Raw genomic sequence first — 7,493 nt, 5'->3', positions numbered from 1 at the left:
TTATAATGCTTTTAAGTTTTCATTCCAAGAACAGCTTTTTTTTTTTTTTTTTTTTTGCCAGAGGGTTTTTTGGCAGTGGTTCTCATTCAAATGATTATTTCCATTGAGGAAACCCTTGTTGATGATAGTGGTGAGATGGTATGCATGGTTTAAGCCACAGCTTGTTGAAGGCATTCGACCTGGATGCTAGTTTCAATGGGGGATGTAAGGATAGGTATTAGGTACTATTAGCATGGGAGTTGCTTTATAAATCAGAGAATGTAACCATAGTGTGAGAATGACTGTTCTAAAACAGAGTTTAACCCCTAAGCTGCCCTCTGTGAACAAAGTGACTCCAGAAACCTTAACAGACTTGGACTGAGCTGGGTTTACTTTCAACTAATGAAAGCATTGTAGCCTTTTTCTAACCAACTGGATTACTTCTGAAAACATTACAGGGACGGGAGGCACACGTTAGGACTGCTTTTGTCACAAGGATGCCTACCACCACCATGGACATTGTAAACTTGATCCTTAAGCAGTATTTTACATTGCTCCGATATTACATTTTGTTTTCTTACATGCTCTTCTGTATCTGATGCCAGCCTGGAAATAATCTGGCATCCTGGCCATGCAAGTAAATCCTTACTGACATCAATGAACTGAAAAATTCTAAAATCTGGCAGTGATAAAGGGAATAGTGAATGAGACTAGCATTTCTTTATATTGATCTATCCTTCCTTCTGATTGACTCATAACACTGGCTGCTTACCCCCCGTAATAAGCTGGGATAGCTTTCCAATTTTCCCAACAATTGGCTTTAGCTTTTCAATTTTTCCAACAAGTACCAATATGCCAAAAAGGCCAAAAACCTGTTGGCTAAAGTCACATAAAATTAAGCGTATAAAATGTTTAAAGTATGCAAATTACTCAGATTTAGGCTTTGATTTAACTCTTTACTGCTTAGGATTTTCCCTTTCCAATATTTTAAAGAACCATCAACTCACCAGTCCACCCAGCCACAGCACCATCTGGACACTGAAAAATGAACAGAACCCCTTTGATTTCACCTTTCTAGATCTTGATCCTCTGAATTCCTTGTCACTTGGCTTTATGAATTTATTTTGTCTGGAGCTTATTTATGCTTTCAGGTTAGAAAGCACTTTTGAAAAATGTCAAATGTAATTTTTAAAAATGGGGACAGTTCAGAAATGATGAATTGCATGAGGACAAAAAATGTTTGTGGGACACCACAGACGTAGAAAGTGTGTGTGTGTGTATGTGCTTTGGACAACAGACAGATTGTAAGCTCTAGGAGGAAGGGATTGTCTTTTTGTTCTGTGTTTGTATCGCACCTAGCACAGTGGGGTCCTGGTCCACGACAAGGAATTCTAGGCCTTATGATAATATAACAAAAAACAATCTTTCTGTACATGGAAGAAACTCATCCAGCAGACAGGAAACTATACTAATTTCTACTTGTGGAATCTCCTTCAAACCACTTTTTTGGGAAAATGGGGCATCTTAAAACTTTTCTTTCTTTCTTTCTTTTTTTTAAATAAAAGCAAAATAAATTTGGAAACAAAGTGCTCGAGTCACAAGGGGATGTAGGTGCAAAATGGTGGTGGTGCTTCCATTATATTCAGTAGCCTCAGGGTGACTAGACAGCAAGTGTGAAAAATCGGGATGGAGTGGGGGGTAATAGTCACCTATATAAGACAAAGCCTCAAATATCGGGACTGTCCCTATAAAATTGGGACATTTGGTCACTTTAAGTAGCCCAGTGGTTAGGGCACTTGCTTAGGATGTGGAGACCTAGGTTTAAATCTCTGCTTTGGAGCAGGGACTTGAACCAGGACTCCCCTCTCCCAGGTCAGTGCCCAAATCACTATGGTATTGGGTGTTCTGGGGTGCAGCTCTCAATCTCCCCTGTGGAAGCTGTTCCGCCTTGTATAAATAATGAATTATCCATTGGCTCAGACAGACAATGACTTCACAGCCTGGTGGCTAGGACGCTCACCTGGCAGGAGTTCCAGTCTCTGCTCCGGGGCATCTGTCTCCCATAGCTCAGTGGTTAGGGTGCTCACCTGGGATACTGGGTAGATGGAGACTACAACCACCTCTTCCTCCTCCAGCTTGTGAATCTAGCCTGAAAAAATCAAAATGGCTTGTTCTGGAAATGTGAAAATGGTTCATTTAAAAATTTCTGGGGGGAACTTTTTTTTTTTTTTTGACTGAAACAATTTGCCAAAATTGACATAAATCCACCAAATGTTTCAGTCAACCAGACTCTTCATTGGAAAAAACTTTCAGTCAAAATGTTTTGCCCTGCTCTAGCATTGACACGATCGGTTTAAATGTCTTGCTCAAACTAAACCAATGTAAGAGACTTACTCTGATTTAAAAATGTCCACACCATGGGGCTGCACCAATTTAACTAGAGTGGTCATTGGTGCACAAACTGTATGTAGACGAGGACTCAGAGTCAACAGCAGGCAAGACTACCAATGGGAGGGGAAAGCACGGGAGATAGCAGTACTAAGAACATCTTTCCCTCACATTAGCAGCGTGCACAATTCATAAGTGTAATAAGATAAAACAGACTTAAAGTAGACATTTTTTTTTCTTATCCATTGTGGGCATGGGGTGAAATGTGGGCCCAATAGAATTCAATGGCAAAACTCTCATTGACTTCATCACAGACAGGATTTCGCCCAGGACGTCTTAAGATGATGAAGTCTGGATTTGAATCAAAGAGGGAGGTAAGCTAAGGGGAGATATTAAAAACCTGAAGCAGATAAAGTGGCTAAAGAGAGCTTGGGGAGATGTCAGGAATGACCTTGTAAAGAAAGACAGGCTAAATAAAACATATGTAAGATAATTTACAAGGACTGGTCTAACAGATGAAATAAGCTTTAGTGAAGGCTAGGACTTACATGCATTCAAAGAATCTAACTTCAATATATTACAGTTGCCTTTCCAGTAGTTCATTTTTTTTTGTCCCATAATAATTTCTCATGTTTACGTTGGCATCTGTGGAGAAAATATCAATGAGCGGGCTGTTAAGAGTTCTCCACTGTGTAGCACTGAGCAATTCCACTACCATAGCAGCTATTTTCCAACCGATTAACGTTCTGATACTGAGATAGTTCATCTAATTCATATGAATCTGCATAGATTTTTTTATTAATTTAGAATTTTTCTTTATTTGTGAGCCACCTACAAACTGAAAACAGATTGCATACATTTTTCTACAGTGGAAGAAACAATTCTAAACATTAACAACTTATCTTACTAAGTATATAAAATACGTATTGCTGAAAAGACAAAAGTGTAATATCTTTAAACAGTGGCAGCTGATTCCCTCCTCCCCGCCCCGCAAAAAAACAAAAAAACAGCTTATCTCCTTTACCATCTTAAATCTCTCCCTCCAGTTAGCCCTAAATAAAGACATACTGTCCAAAAATGTGGCTGACAAAACTTACATATGCAAAGTGAAGTCACTAGACTGGGAGATCCGGTTTCAGTCCCTGACTGTGCCATAGACTTTCTGTGTGACCTTGGGCAAATCACTTTTGGTTTGATCCTGCAAGGTGCTAAGCACTCTGGCCTGATCCAGAAACACAATTTAAGCAAGTGCTAATTTTTAAGCTGTAAGTAGTGCCAGTTAATGAGACCTGCTTAAAGTAAAGGACATGCTTGAATTCTTTGCTGCACTGTGGCCAGAGTGCTCAGTCAGTTGCAGGATTAAGCCTGTATTCTGTGTACCTCAGCTTCCCATGTGTAAAATGCGGATATAATACTCTTTCTCCCAGCCTGTGTCTTATTTATTTAGGCCGGGTCTACGCTACAGACTTATAAAGTATAAAAATCCATACCTCTGAGTGACCTCGTCATACTGAACTAACCCCCAGGGTAGACAGCAGCACTATGTCAGTGGGAAACTCCTCCCGTTGAAATAGCTACCACCTGTTGGGGAGGTGAATTAACTACGCCTACAGGAGATGCTCGCCCACCAGCTTAGGGTTCTCTTCACTTAAACATTAAAGCGGTACAGCTGTAAACTCTTTGGGGCAGAGACTTATTATGTGTATGGACAGGGCCCAGCACAATGGAGCCTCAGTTTTGATTGGGACCACTAAGTACAACCATAACGCAGATAAGTAATATTCATATTTTTTCAAACCTGGATGCCTAAATATGGATTTAGACGTCTAATTTAGGCACCTAGATATGTGGCCTATATTTGCCTTGAGTAATGAGCATCCCCAATAAGGCAGTGGGGCCCATAGACGCCTTGCATTAGATCACTTATTTGAGAGCCTAAACATATATTTAAAAGCTCAAACTTTAAAGTTTGAAAGTTTGCCCTTATGATGTCCTAAAATATACTGTGATATAATAGGTGCCTGGCTATCATAACCAGCCATATACATATGATTATCTTACATAAGATTAGGTTCATCAGGCAGATTTAGAGGTAAAGATATCTTACTTCAAGTCATTACTATCTGCTGTATATATTATAAAAAGGTAGAATGCCATGGATATTTACATAATATACATATATGTAGACACACATTTTTAATGAATGTAGTGTATACAATGTTATTTTATGGTATGAGATGTTTCTTAATTCGCTAACACCATACATCAGAGTAAGATTATGCCATGCTATTTTTATTATGAATAACATGCTTACTCCATCATTAAGTGGGTTATTAAAGACATAAACAAGCTTTTATGCCCTGGTTTTCAACAGCTGTTGGTGATCTACAAAGTGATAATCCTGCTTTCAGCAAATATTCTTAGACTTAAAAAACAAAATAAATACTTTTAATAGGCAACCAGGTTGACTCATGAACAGGAAGACCAAAACTAATGCTGCATCCCCGTCACCACAGGAGAAGTGACATGCCTTATATAAAAAAAAATGGACATAGATTGCAGGATGGAAATGAGATGGCTGCTCTATACATCATTCTTTCCTCTTGCAGCACAGGAACCTCCATACTAAGCAGACAAGACTGGCTAGCGTTTATTTCAGTGGTGTGAGACGAGGAGAAGTTAAAAAAACAAATATTGATTTAAAATAAATAAATCACAAAAATAACCTGCCCATGATAATAGCTGCTTTTTCCTTCCTAATTAATTATGTGTTAAAGACACAGTTGAAAAGCTTGCAACATTAGCTTTGAAGCAAATCAGCTGAGTAGGTTTTCTACTTCAAACAAAGGGTAGTGGAGGACAATAAAGGTTATGTGTCAATGTTCCGTCACTGGCTCAATAACTATTAATTTAAGCGGATATGACCCTTACATGACAAAGTTCCAAAGGTGTACAGGGAGGAGTTTTTATTCTTATAAATAGGACTGATGCCAGGTCAACCAGGCCCCCTCACTTTGGACTTCCTAAAGAAAACAGTTTCAGACAGCTGAGCAAAAAAGAGTTATGAAGAGTGCGGAGATAGGAAATATCTCAGGTTCCTGATATATTATGATTGGCTCGGGGAACAAGGAAGTTGAGATCCAAAGGTACTCCTAAAGGGTGCTAAACTTTACAGTGCTAATGTACACAACAACATCCTCGTACAAGCAGATGTTTAAAAAAATAACTGATGGAAAATTGCATTAGGCCTGTGTGGCTCTCACTCTAGGGACTAAAACTAAAAAAGGGGGAGAATGTGGAACCAATTTGCAAGCCTGAACAATTGAAAGTTTATTAAATGATTCTGTCTTCAACATGAGAGGGGAGATAAGTAACAATTTATACAACAAATTAGGTAACTGTGGACCCAGGGACAAATGATATTTCTTCCCTGACAACTGAATAAACATTTCTGCTACACTCGGAATGTTATAAGGAAATAGCCACTTTAGTGAACTACAAGCACCAGGTATCCTGCTTCTGTTCATATCAAAAGAAAGGTTTTCAGAACAAAAGACACGTGTATTTTGAAATATAGATAAATATCTTGGGCTATTTAAACATTTCTCTTTGCTAATTGTTTTTGAACTTTGAACACTAGAGATGGGCTCAGTCCCACAGAGCTGAACATACTCAAATTTTGGGGAGGTTCGCAGATAGAACACGGATCTGGATTTCACAGTCGGGTCCTTATGATAGCTAGAATCATCCCTTCGCATCCAAACACTCTCAGACTCAGAGGAGAAGAAAGGCTGAATTCCTGGCTCTTTATTTGACAAAGCCTGATCGACCACTATGTTGCTTCAGTGTTACGTTGATTTAACTCCACTGGAGTTAAACTGGGGTAATGCAGTGGGACTATGGGAAATGCTTGTGGGATTTTGTTTTCTTAAACTAGAGGCTTCATCAAAAGTAACAAACCAACTCTTAGAACATAAAAAACCTTCCAAAATGACTTAAGTCATGGTATACTAAGTACCAGTGTGGAGGAGTTGTGGAATGATGCAAGTTAAATATCACAGTAAATATCACTGAAAATAGCTGCTGAAAATAGATGCTGGGGGAAGAGTGACAAGTAGAAATAGATATATATCTAGTTTCAGGATTCCTAGTTTCTGTTGTCCACTCTGCCACAGACTTCCTGTGTGACCTTGGGCAAGTCACTTAATGTTTTTTTTATCTTTGTACTGTGGAACTAAAGTTCAGCATAGGGTTACTGAAGGTCAGAAAGTCTACCTAAAGGGATGGTGCAGTGGTGCCAATTATCTATAAAATCTGCTCCACTAGGGGAGCCCCCAGTTTCTCAACTTGTTGCAGTCAAGCTGGGAGCGATTGGCTAGGGAGAAGCATGGGAAAATTGCTAGGGGAAGTGCTATGCAGCCTCCACTGGCAGGACTCTTATGATGCCCCAACTGCAACTTCAAGCTGCTCTTTCAGAGAGGCAGGACAGCTACTTTGCCTTCCCTCTCCAGGGGATGAATCAGCCCTGGAATGCAGCAGCACCCACCAATGAAGGGAGGCATAGATTACATCTGCCTCTGCAAGTAGGAGTGAACTGAGCCCAGGAATACTTAGTTTACAAGGATGTTGTGAGGTTCAATGGCTTTATCCTGCAGGGTGCTGAAGCACTGTGGAGTCAGTGGAATGCACTTAAAGTTCAGCACAGGTTTAAGTGCTTTGCTGGATCAAGGCCCAAGTGCCCCTGTAGCATCGAACCTTAATACGTTCGTGTTTGCATTGTGCTTTGAGATCCTCCATGAGGTGCTATAAATTGCAAAGTATATTACCAGCATACAGCAGACCTGTGCAAACACAAATACCCCTGTATAAACAGAAAGACATTTGTAAACAAAATCTAAAACAAAATATCAGCCCAAAATTATTTACATGACTTTAAATTAATATTAGACTATTAAAAAAGCTGTAATCAATATAACAGAGGGAGAACCATTACAAAGAATGATTTGCATAGCAAACACATTTCACAGTTGTTTTGGACAAATGCCCTCGGTAAATATGTTTAAAGTCATGTACAACAAGAATATTTTATCACAAGTAACCATGTTTTAATAAACACTTCATCTTTT

This window comes from Mauremys mutica, chromosome 14 (genome assembly GCF_020497125.1).
Source record: "Mauremys mutica isolate MM-2020 ecotype Southern chromosome 14, ASM2049712v1, whole genome shotgun sequence".
Lineage (NCBI taxonomy): Eukaryota > Metazoa > Chordata > Testudines > Geoemydidae > Mauremys > Mauremys mutica.
This window is presented reverse-complemented; position numbering follows the sequence as displayed.